Source organism: Catharus ustulatus, chromosome 1 (genome assembly GCF_009819885.2).
Source record: "Catharus ustulatus isolate bCatUst1 chromosome 1, bCatUst1.pri.v2, whole genome shotgun sequence".
NCBI classification, from domain to species: Eukaryota; Metazoa; Chordata; class Aves; order Passeriformes; family Turdidae; genus Catharus; species Catharus ustulatus.
The window spans coordinates 159,212,282-159,223,872 of NC_046221.1; the positions used below are offsets into that span (position 1 = coordinate 159,212,282).

The 11,591-nt window shown below is 44.0% G+C and overlaps 1 protein-coding gene across 1 annotated transcript in view; it reads right to left on the minus strand.

Annotated features, from left to right (window-relative positions):
* The window catches only part of COL22A1 (collagen type XXII alpha 1 chain), a 231,592-nt gene extending 220,724 nt beyond the window's left edge, over positions 1-10,868 (minus strand). The window contains exon 1 of the mRNA XM_033078454.1: positions 10,615-10,868. The gene's annotated coding sequence lies outside the window, so the exon portion shown is untranslated. The remainder of the gene's footprint in view (positions 1-10,614) is intronic.
* Positions 10,869-11,591: the final 723 nt, after the last annotated feature.

Here is an 11,591-nt window from a genome sequence, read left to right on the forward strand (position 1 = left end):
CTGTGTGGACCCCTTCCAGCTCAGATTCTGTGACCACTGATGGAAGATGTAAGTTTTTATTCTCCTTCATGTATCATACCAATATTTTTTTTTCATTTAATAAAAAATAAGTATAATATTTTTCCTTTCTCCTAGAAAATAGTAGCAGAAACTTTTGAAAATTTACCCCTGGTATATAACACTTCACAAGCTCCTTCTGCAATTTTTAGCTCTTAACTCCCATTCTTCTCACTTTCTGTGATTTTGTGTTCCAGGGGATGAAATTCAGAATGTTCTGTGATTCAGTCTGACTTCTCCAAGAAGGCCACAAGCTTGTCTTTTTTGATAAATCATAAGCCAAAAAGAACCATTTCTTGCAAAAGAAAAGATTTCACAAGTCCTAGCACTTGTGAAAATGCTGCTTAGATGTGAATGAAGTGGTTCAGATGATTACTAACCCAATAATCATTCAAATTCTTGGGAAGAAGACTCTGCTCTTGACTGCAGGTGACACACTTGAAACAGCAGCAATTCCAGAAGAGTGAAATCCTTGTCATTGACCCTCTTTAAAATCCTCCAAGACTACAAGACCCTCTCAGTCACTTGTCCACTGCTCAGGAGTTTGGGTGCTGTTCTTGCCATTGTCTCATCTCCCAAGCAATGTGAGAAGCTACCAAGATGGAGTTTTCCATGAAGAGAGTTAAGTAATGACTAAAAAATGCAGGCAGGTGGTGAGACAATAGGGTTATAATCAGAGTCCTCACCTGTCACCTTTAAAATGCCTTTTTTTAGATGGGAATCGGGGCTTGGGTGGATTTTGGATGAAGAAGTTGTGGGTACCTTATCCACATCCAAGTCTACAAGGACTGGATGGGGTTTGGAGCAACCTGGACTATGGAAGGTGTCCCTGACCATGGCAGGGGATGGGAACAAGATGATCTTTGAGGTTCCCTCCAACCCAAACCATTCTGTGATTTCAATGGTTTATTTTGTATAAAATTACTGTGACAGAGCCAAAATTAGGCTCAGTTCATCTGTCCAAGTCTTGTCCAAGTCTTACCAAAAGCAAAGCCTTCCTGTCCCACATTATTCAGCTGGGACAGGAGCAAAGGGTGCCCTGCTTACCAGACTTGATCCTCGTGTGGAAAGATTTACCTTGTAATAGACAGGATTTCACTAATCCCACGGGCACACAGCATTAAAGGTCCAAAGGGACTAATAACCTCCTCAAATCTCCCATTCTTCCTGATGTTCTGAAGGAAAACAACTCTCCTATGAGCTTTGCAGCCATCCAATTCAGCATCATGTCACAGAACAGAGAAGGGATTAGCATTTATCATCTGATCAGGCAAACAAGTTAGCCAAACAAGAAGAGCTGGTAATGAGGCAGAAAAGCTGTTTGCACAATGGCACAGATCCTCCCACCTAGGCATGAATCAAGAGTATTCATAATATTGCTATTTAATTGAGAGACTCCATAGATAAAGGCCAATTTTTAATTGAGACACTGGAGTAGATAAAGGCCAAGTTTTTGCAGACAGCATAGGACTGACAAAAGAAAAAATCCATGCTCTGTGGAGCTTCTTAATGACGAATCAGAATTAACAAACCTTGTCCTATTTGTAACAGGAATAAGTGAAATGATCATTTATGCAAGTGTCCATTTCACAGGAAATTGTTGCCTGTCATGTTCCAGCAATTATTTGGGTTCCAATGCGGGAGAAACACTGGCTTCGTGTCAGAATTGTCTTAAAGTTTCACTAAATCAGCCCAAAGGCTGGTATTTCCCAAAACCAGTGTAATCCCTCCTCTTCCATGGGCCCTGGATGAGAGAGAGATGAGGTTTTTGAAGATAATGTGCAGTCCAACAGCCTTATGCTTCCTCTATCATCTTTACATGTGCCTGATATTCAGCTGTGTGACATCACTATCTCATCACACATACCCTGAAGGATCCTAAACCTGATACCTGGCACAAAATAGTCACATCACCCCTCTACAGCTATTCCAGACCCTCCTGCTCACCCAAAGTGCTTTTTTAATCAATACAAAACTTTTCAATTTATTGACAGAGATGCTACTGATATTGGTTCAAGAGTCATGGCCACTCCAGGCTGCTGTGGGGAAGCAGCCCTGCCAAGACTCTGCTGTGCCTTATTGAAATTATGAGGTTTCATCTGACCAAATATAGAGATTTACAGTGTAGTTGTCTATATCTGAGTAAACCACCTGCCAGCACTGTGTAATCCATAAAGACAAACACACTTCTAGGGAGTAATTTATTTCAAACAGGTCAGACCAATTACCCTGAAGAACTTCATATTTTTTCCACCATTTTTAAGGCAGCAAGGGATGTCTGGCTAAAAGTGAGGATCAACAACAGACCTCTAAAACTAGGGGAGATGACCCAGCATCTCAGCTAGGAAAGGAAAGGCCCTTCTCCACACACTCAGCCTCTCTGCTTGAGGCAGACAGGTGAAAAGCCACACAAACCTATGGCACAGCCTTTCATCCCATCCTATGTCCATCCATGCCAGGGGGCCACTGCAATTACAGTAATTTCGCAATTATAAGCCGCACCTGATTATAAACCACATGTTACAATACAGAGTGTGATAAAAGGTATCTGTTCTATCACCATCTGTTGAGGGTGGGGGCAGTGATCCTTCTCTCAATGGCAGATATTCTGCTAATGGGTCATCCATTGAAACCAGGCAGGGCATTGTTCTTTATCTTTTCACACCCCATCCTTCCTCCAGCCAGTCATTTTCTGCTCATGGCCATTGAGTCCCACTGTGGGACTGATAAAATTACTGCATCCCATTGGAAGTTGCTCCAGCCAGGGGGAAGAGCCCAACATTTCTTACCAAGATAAAAACAGAGGTTTTGGGACACTAAGGTAGCCCCTTTCTCCCCTGGACTCCAGAGGAAAACCGGATTTCTCCACATCACCACTGGACCTCCGGAGGGAAACTGCACCTTGTACAGGAGCACTGCTCCAACTGAGCCACATCTGTCACCGCAGGAGGATGCAGCCACCATGGAATGGACTGCTACCAACACCCTGCCTGACGGGGTGTCAGGTTGTACTCTGACTTTGTCAGGGTTTGGGGTTTATTTCTTTGTAGTACTGTATTTCTATTTTAATTTCCCTAGAAAAGAACTGTTATTCCTAATTCCCATATTTTTGCCTGAAAGCCCCTTGATTTCAAAATTATAATAATTTGGAGGGAAGGGATTTACATTCTCCATTTCAAAGAGAAGCTCCTGCCTTTCTTAGCAGACACCTGTCCTCCAAACTAAAACAGCAACTTCTCGTTCTTTGTCTGTATATAAGCCGCACCTGATTATAAGCCGCACTTTGGGTTCAGACCAAAATTTTAGTTAAAATGGTGCAGCTTATAATTGTGAAATTACTGTATTTAAGGGAATTGAGCCCATGATATGTTGTATCTGCAAGTCAATGAAGAGCAGGACAAAGGCACAGAGCTGAGGGAAAAACAGACACTTGTTACACCAGAGTTATTCCTGTTTATTTCTGGTGGGATTTTTCTTAATCTCTTTTGTTTTGGGTTGTGGGGTTTTTGTTTGCTTTGTTGGCTTTTGTTTGTTTTGGTTTTGTTTCTCCTGAATACTGAAGACCTAAAAATCTGCCAGCAACTCTTTCAACTAGGGGGACAGACTTTCCCAGAGCTCCAAAAGTCAGGGCACCCTCTGTGGCTTCCTTGGCTGGGCAGGACCTGCCTTAGATGTTATTGCCTTCAAAAACACCCAGAGAGACACAGGGAGCAGAACCATTGACATGGAAATGAGGAGAAACTGAAGCAAGAGTAAATAGGCTTAAGTTGTTTATCATAGCAGTGGAATCTGGTATAAGGGTACTTGATGCTTTATCTGTTTTCCTACATGTTATCAGTCTTAGCTCAGAAAACTGCTGAAGGAAACCAACAGCTCTTTGACTTTCCTGTGTCACCACAGCCAAAATTAGCAACTTAATTTTGTAGCCCACTCGTAACTGCCACAGCCTGCCTGGGGTCATGGCCCATAGTCTGGGAACAGCTGCTGAGGGAAGTGAAAAGCATGCTAAGTGAAGAAAATACGGCAGTAGAAATATCTACTGAAAAGGAGAAAAAAATCAAAGGCAGGAATAAAAATAAATAAAGGAAGAACAGCAAATTTAGAGGAAGAAAAAAGTAGGCAAATATACACAAACAGCTTGAGTACAAACTGAACAGAAAATGTACTCAGTAATAAACCCAAGGGATGGCCAAGAAAGAAGATAATATAAACCCAGTTGTAAACTGCTTTAATTTCGGGAATCAATCATAAAAGTACTTATCCATATAATTAAGAAAAGCCTCCAGAAAACATAAAAACCACTCTCAGAAACACTCTAGAGGTGGCACCATAACTAAACAGCAAAGCAGGACAACTCAAGGTGGTTTATGAAACATCAGACTTGAACAAGGATTGTCAACCCATCTGTGAGGAATGAGCAGCTCAGTCCTGCCCCAGCCCCCCAGGACAGCTGAGCTGATTTATTATCTGTGTTAGAGCACTGTCCTTTACAAACAGAACGGGGTTTTTGCTTCTCCTTGCTGCAGGAACAACCATTGCACAGCTACACCATCAGTCCAGTGTTCAGACTGAGCATCCTGGGATGGAAATGAGGCAGATCTGAGCTCTGTCAGAGCTCACACAGGAACAGAAAAATTCCAGGTGCTACAGAAGAGCTGTGCCTTGCTGCCTCTTGGCCAGGGCTGAATTAATTTCCCAGTCAGAATTTAATACCATGGAGCCTGGCCACCCTGTCTAGCCCTAGTCAGTGGGGCTTGCTGCAGGTTTTCTGGCATATTTTGCAAAGATATGCCCTGAAAATAATTTTTTTGTCAACCATTACAATGGACTGAAAAACATGTGTTCCATTCCTTGTATTTAACTTACTGTGAAGAAAACCAGTCCTGCCACTGAAATGGATCAAGGTTTTCAGGAATGCCCAGTACAAGAAGTGCTGTAAAATAGCACTGTTGTTGTTTCATTACTAAGAGCTGCACTGGCAATCAAGGGAGTCCACTCAGATTATTTGTAGCATTTATCTGCTAGTGAAATTGGAATTAGTGGAGTTCTGTCATACACAAGGTAATTAGTTTTACACTAAGCATGGAGCCAACAGAAATCCCCCAATACTTCTAAACTTTACAGTTCAAAGAAAATCTTTGCAATCAATGTGCAGAATAATTCTTCCTGTGGTAATCAATGTTATCTGGGTTGCTCTGGAAGGAAATATGTGAGTGCTGACAATGGGCACATATTTCTACATGGTTAAGCACTGAAAAAATTGCACTTGGGCAATAAACAGTCAAACCACAACCAAGTGTTGGCTAAAAACATTTAGATCTGTCAATGGTTTAAACTTGCCCTCAAATGTGAAGTGAAATATGGCAGTTTTGACATCTCTTATTAAAATCACTTAAGAATCAATATTCAGGACAAAACAATAATCAAATCAAGTTGCTTAAACCAAACTCAAGGGATCCTTCTGTACTATGAAGAATCAAAGATTAATTTCTAAGGAACTGAATCAATGCAAAGTAAATAGATTCTGATGAGCTGGAGAAGGATAACTTACATCCACTGCATAGGAGATGAGCTCTGTGATAACAGCACTCCCTGAGCAGAGGAAATCTACACCACTGCATAATCAGGACTGACAGCACTTGCTAAACATGACCCATAACTCAGCTCCATTCATTCCTAATGAAAAATCAAGGCTAACACAGCTTGGAGAAATTTGTGATAACGTGATCAGACCCCAGGTCCAGGTTTGGCACTTTTTGGGAGCTCTGCAGCCCCACACACACTGGGGTGGGATTTGTGACTCCTCAGTGGGCTCCCAGGACAGGCTGCTTTGCCTTTTTTTTGTAGAGTTTGAAGTGATTTCCAGAGGTCACAGGCACCTGCCCCATCTTTACAGCTGGATTTCCTCCATACTGGGAAAGAAATGGGAAGTTTTTTGGGGGAATTCATTCTGCTTTACAGAAAGAAGCCTTCTAAATCTAACACTCTTGTTAGTGTACACAAAGACAGCAGGTATTTGCCATGAAAACCTCAATGTAATAAAGAATGACAACTCACACCCCACTTTGATCTCCTAAACCATTTCTTTTTTTAGGTTGAAGCTAGCAGCACAAGGAATCAAAAGATATCTCACTACTTGCATCATGTGATTTGTGAAATTACTTGTCCACCAAACAACATATCTGTTGTATATCAATAATGGTTATTAGAGAGAAGGGTGGTTTGGTTTTTTTTCCCACTCCAGATTAAATCTCTAAGCTATAACACAAGTCCCTTGTAGGTGATGTACCCACCTACTGCCAATACTGAGACAGTTTTCTCAGGGCATTAATAGTGTGTGCATACTTCTTTCCAAGTAGGAGCTATTCAATTGACCTTTTAGTGATGCTGAAAAATAAATATTGTCAGCCCAGCCTCATATTCAGCCTAGAAAGGAATAAGCAGTTTATCCCCCAAGCAGAACTTGTTTCATGGTTCACATTCACATGATAAATTCTTTCAGCCTAGCTGGTGGAGCTGGATATCAGGAGCAAAGCAGGGAGAAGAAACCAGGGGATGCTCCCCCCACCCTGACCCCCAGCTCCTCTGCAGTGATTGCCAGCCCAGGGTTTGTAATTGCTGATCACAACCCCAATGGCACCAGCAAGGGCAAAGGAGATCACACACAGGAAAAGTCCTGAGACAGAAAATGAGGGCTGCAGGGGTCTTTTTTCCATTATTATCTCTGAACAAGACCTGTGAGGAGGATGGTTTCTTCTCCCACATGACAGGGGTGGACAAGAGGAAATGGTCTCAAGTTGCACCAGGGCAGGATTAGACTGGAGATTATGAAAGATTTCTTCTCTGAAAGGGTTGTCAAGCATTGGAAGAGGCTGCCCAGGGAAGCTGTGGAGCCACCACTCCTGGAGTATTTAAAATGCATGTGGCACTTGGGGAGAGGGTTTAGTGGCAGACATGACATTGGGGGGTTAATGGCTGGACTTGATGGTCTTGGGGTCTTTTCCAAACTAAACAGTTCTACTATTCTCTGATTGTATACTTTTAAAAAAATCAGTTCCAGCTAATTTCTCTTCATCACTCAAATTGTAGAAATCTTGCCAATTGTTAGAGAATATATTATTCAATTAATAAGAAATCAGGGTGCATTGAACTTATATAAACCTTCTGATTTCTCTGGGCTATTTTTAGGAACTTAAGGTCACCATTCATGAAACACCTCCTTCTCATATTATCTCTTATTCACAGCTGGAAGAAGTGACTGTTCACAGACTCAGTGACTTGCTAAAGGCTGCCAGTGCAACATCCTCAATCTGTGGCTCCTGACCACATGTCAGTGGGCTGCAATTTTTGACTTCACCTGTAATTTACTGACCCTTGACATTTATAAGTCAAGAACATTAAGACTAAGTTCTCCTCTCCACTGAAAAATCCCCCAAACCTAGCAGTATATTTTAAACAAAAGCTGAAATTAAAAACTGTAAAATAAATGTTATGACTGACTTACAAGTTTTCATACTTCTTTGCAAAGGAGAATGCAAGTCTGAGTGTACCTTGAGCAGATAACTTCAAGACTTAAGACCTGCAGGTCTCCCAAAAGCACAAGAGGAGATCTTTGCAGAAGTTTCTTTCTGCAGAAGACATTCCTCAGCTTGGCTCTGCTCACAGAGCTGGGACAGTCATCTCAGCCAACCTTTGCTGCTGCCAGCTTCAGAAGCCTGATGTGATTTCCACTGAAGGGGATCACTAAACTTCCAGCAGCAACTGGAAGAAGCCTCTGGGAAAACACCAAATAAAATGAAGCTCATGATGAAGAAAATTGCCAGAATGAGTTTGTGTCCAAAGAGGACCAATTTCCAATATGTCCATTTTCCTGGCTTTTTTTTTAATGCTGTACCTACATAAGCAACCAGAATTTAAAAAAAAAAAAGTTCCAAATTCCTCAATTACAGTTCAGTGATTTCTGCAGATGCTGTCTCCCCCTTTGCTCACTCCCTAAACCTGAGTTCTCAAACTCCAAAACATCTCTGTAACAGTTGGTAATGCCTAATACAAAGTGACCAGCCCCCAGTAAGGACCCAACATTGCTGGTTTTAGATCACTCAGCCATGGAAAGACCTGCAGGAATCAGTCTTCTCTAGGCAGCTTTAAAGACAAAAATGCACCACCACATTTCGTTGCAATGGAAAATAGGGCTGGGGAGCCTGAAAGGAGATACCTCAGTGACACAGGAGACAATACATAATTAAAGTTCATGTAAGAATGACTGGGGACTTTGGCATTGCCTGAAGAGCTGAAATAGCCCAGTACCACCTCTCTCATTCAGGTGTGCTGGTGCAGACAAGATGTGGATATAATGTAAGGTTTTTCTTAAAGGTTTTGCTCCTCATTGTGAGAAATAGGAAGAATTCAAGAATGGTCTTTAAACAGGAGGAATTGTGATCACCCAGCAGTGATTAATCAAAACAAGTTTTAGAAGAAAGCGTTACAGTATGACAAATTGAAATATCCTTTGAAGCCAAGATAATTATGGAACAATTCTCAGGAATATATTTTAGCAAGAAAGTTATCACATGCTGGTAACAAAAGTGTTCTTTTATTCCTATTATTTTCAGTATCATAATCTCCAGAATCAAAAGCTAGCTCTGGCATGTAGCAAAGATGTTTGCCTTAAAACTGTATTAAATGCAAGAAGTAAGAAAATACTTTTGTATATGTATAGGTGCTATAGACATGCTCACCCACACATTGTCTGGGTCTCTGAGCTCATAAAAACCTTCCCACAGACCAAAAAATTAAACTAATCCTTCCACCTCATTCTTCCTCTCTTAGGTCCCCATTGGGGAGGTTTTCTTCCACCATAGTAACATGAGTCAGAGTAACGTGAGTCACACAGAACTCCCCCTGCAATGAGTCCTCCATCTGATGTGCTATTCCAACCCAAACTCATTCATGGCACAGGTCTCACTCAAACTCAAGACACAACCACTCAAACCAGAGAGAATATTATTTTCTGTTAAAACAAACAAGATTTGGCCCCAAACCCATCCCAGGAGAGAGATGCACTGTCATCTGCTGGTTTAAAAGTCAAAAGACCTGGTTTCCTCCCTTTGCTCTGCAATGTGCTGACTGCCTTTCTGTAAGTTACTTGGAGTAATTCTCCACAAAACCAGATGACATTCATCAGTTGCTGCCCATTCCCAAGCTCAGACTTGGACTCCTCTCCATTTAACCAGAAAAGATGCCAAAGCATCCAACACTGCCTCTTACTCTATTGCTTAGAAAAGCAATAGAACACAACACACTGAGGATGCACAGTGAATCTACAACACACACTCAGGAGTTTCTTTTGCATTAATATTCTATAAACACTTCATTGATATAAAATCTCTCTTCATGTATTTGTTATGTTTAACTGGAAGTTACTCAGGACACTGTCCCAGCTGTCCAGACAATTGTATTTGCATATTCAGAATAGCAGCACCTTAATGGAAAATATGTAGGATAATTGGTAAGATTGAAAATTTATTTAAAACTACTAAATGCCTACTCTGTAAGAAAAAAAAAAAAGAAGTCACATAGCTTTTGAAGTAGAATAAATGTTGCAAATGCCTGCCTGACCTATTTGGCAACACTTCTCCCTATTATTTTATCAATTTGTGTCTATACAAACTCCCCCAAAACAGATGTCTGTACAGTCATTCATCAAACAGAAAAAGGAGATTCAGGCATGCACCTAAAGTCATTCTGGTTGCTAATTGAGCACACTGAGTAACACAGATACATTTTGCAGGTGCATCTTCCTGAGAATGATCCCATTAGTGTCCACACTGCACAGATGGGCTGTGTTATTTTAAGGTTTTAATCAAAATACGTGCAAACAGGCACAGCACCACGTGCATGCTAATGCTGTGAAGTGTCAGCAGCCACTACACTCTGAAAAACTCAGAAGGAGCTGATGAATTAGACACTTTAGAGGAAGGCTTAGAGGCTACAGCTAGGTGATGCACAGCACATTTGTAATAAATGTGGAGAAAACATCTTGTTAGCACAGCAATGTATTCCCACATACTGACAGAAACTGCACCAACACAAAGACAGAATACAGGAAGGTGTAAGGTCATCAAACTCCCGAGGTATTTTTGTTAGGAGAAGCAAGCCTGAAAACAGTGATTACAGTGTAATCTTGACATCTGTCAACCTCCTGTCAATGGCTTTCCTCGATGAAGGCATTACACATCCCTCAGCTGCTGCTTTATCACCTGCAGTGAAGTCCTCTGCCTCTGCTAATCCCAATTTGAGGGCTCACCAGCCCCGATTCAGGTGACCAACTCACCTAGCAGAGTCTGGTCTGAAAACTTTGTTAACTAAATGAGAAACAGAGAAATCCAGCTTATGAACAATAGAACACGGTTCCTCCGTGTAAAAGGCTGACCCTGTTCCTGCAGGTTTGCATAGTCAAAAAAAAAATAAAAATAATAAAAAATAAATTAGTTCTCTGAATTTGAAAATAAAAAGCAGAGGTTGTGTTCAGTTGCAGTGCCAACCATGCCCTCTTACCTGCGGAGACTCGGCCCCACCCGCAGCGGCACCGGGACCCGGCTGCGGAGCGGTCAGCCCGGCGGGACGGGCGGGCAGGAGCGCACGGACAGACACACGGACACGCACGGACAGACGGACAGACAGACAGCCCCAGCCCCCCTGCGCACACAGGGACGGGTCAGTGATGGGGACGGGCAGAACGCTGCATCCCTGGGCAGGAGAAGGGAAGAGAAGGATGGAGCCGGACCGGGCCGGGGGCCGGAGAGCGGCGGGGCAGGGCGGGCCCGGGTTTAAGGAGCGAGGGGAGGGGAAGCGCCGGGAGGGGAGGGGAGGGAGCCGGGCCCCGCTGGCGGCCGGGGGCGGGGGGAGACGGGATGGAGCCGGGATGGAGCCGGGGATGGAGCTCGGATGGAGTCGGGATGGAGCCGGGGATGGAGCCGGGGATGGAGCCGGGGATAGAGCCGGGATAGAGCTGGGATGCAACCGGGATGGAGCCGGGGATGGAGCCGGGGATGGAGCCGGGGATGGAGCCGGGACGGAGCAGGGATGGAGCTGGGAGAGAGTCGGCGATGGAGCTGGGGATGGAGCCGGGGATGGAGCCAGGGATAGAGCCCGGATGGAGCGGGGATGGAGCCGGGGATGGAGCCGGGATGGAGCCGGGGATGGAGCCGGGATGGAGCCGGGGATGGAGCCGGGATGGAGCAGGGATAGAGCCGGGGATGGAGCCGGGGATGGAGCCGGGATGGAGCCGGGATAGAGCCGGGATAGAGCCGGGGATGGAGTCGGGATGGAGCCGGGATAGAGCCGGGGATAGAGCCGGGGATAGAGCAGGGGATGGAGCCGGGGATAGAGCCGGGGATGGAGCCGGGGATGGAGTCGGGGATGGAGCTGGGACAGAGCCGGGGATGGAGCCGGGGATGGAGCCGGGGATGGAGCCGGGACAGAGCCGGGGATGGAGCCGGGGATGGAGCCGGGGATGGAGCCGGGACAGAGCC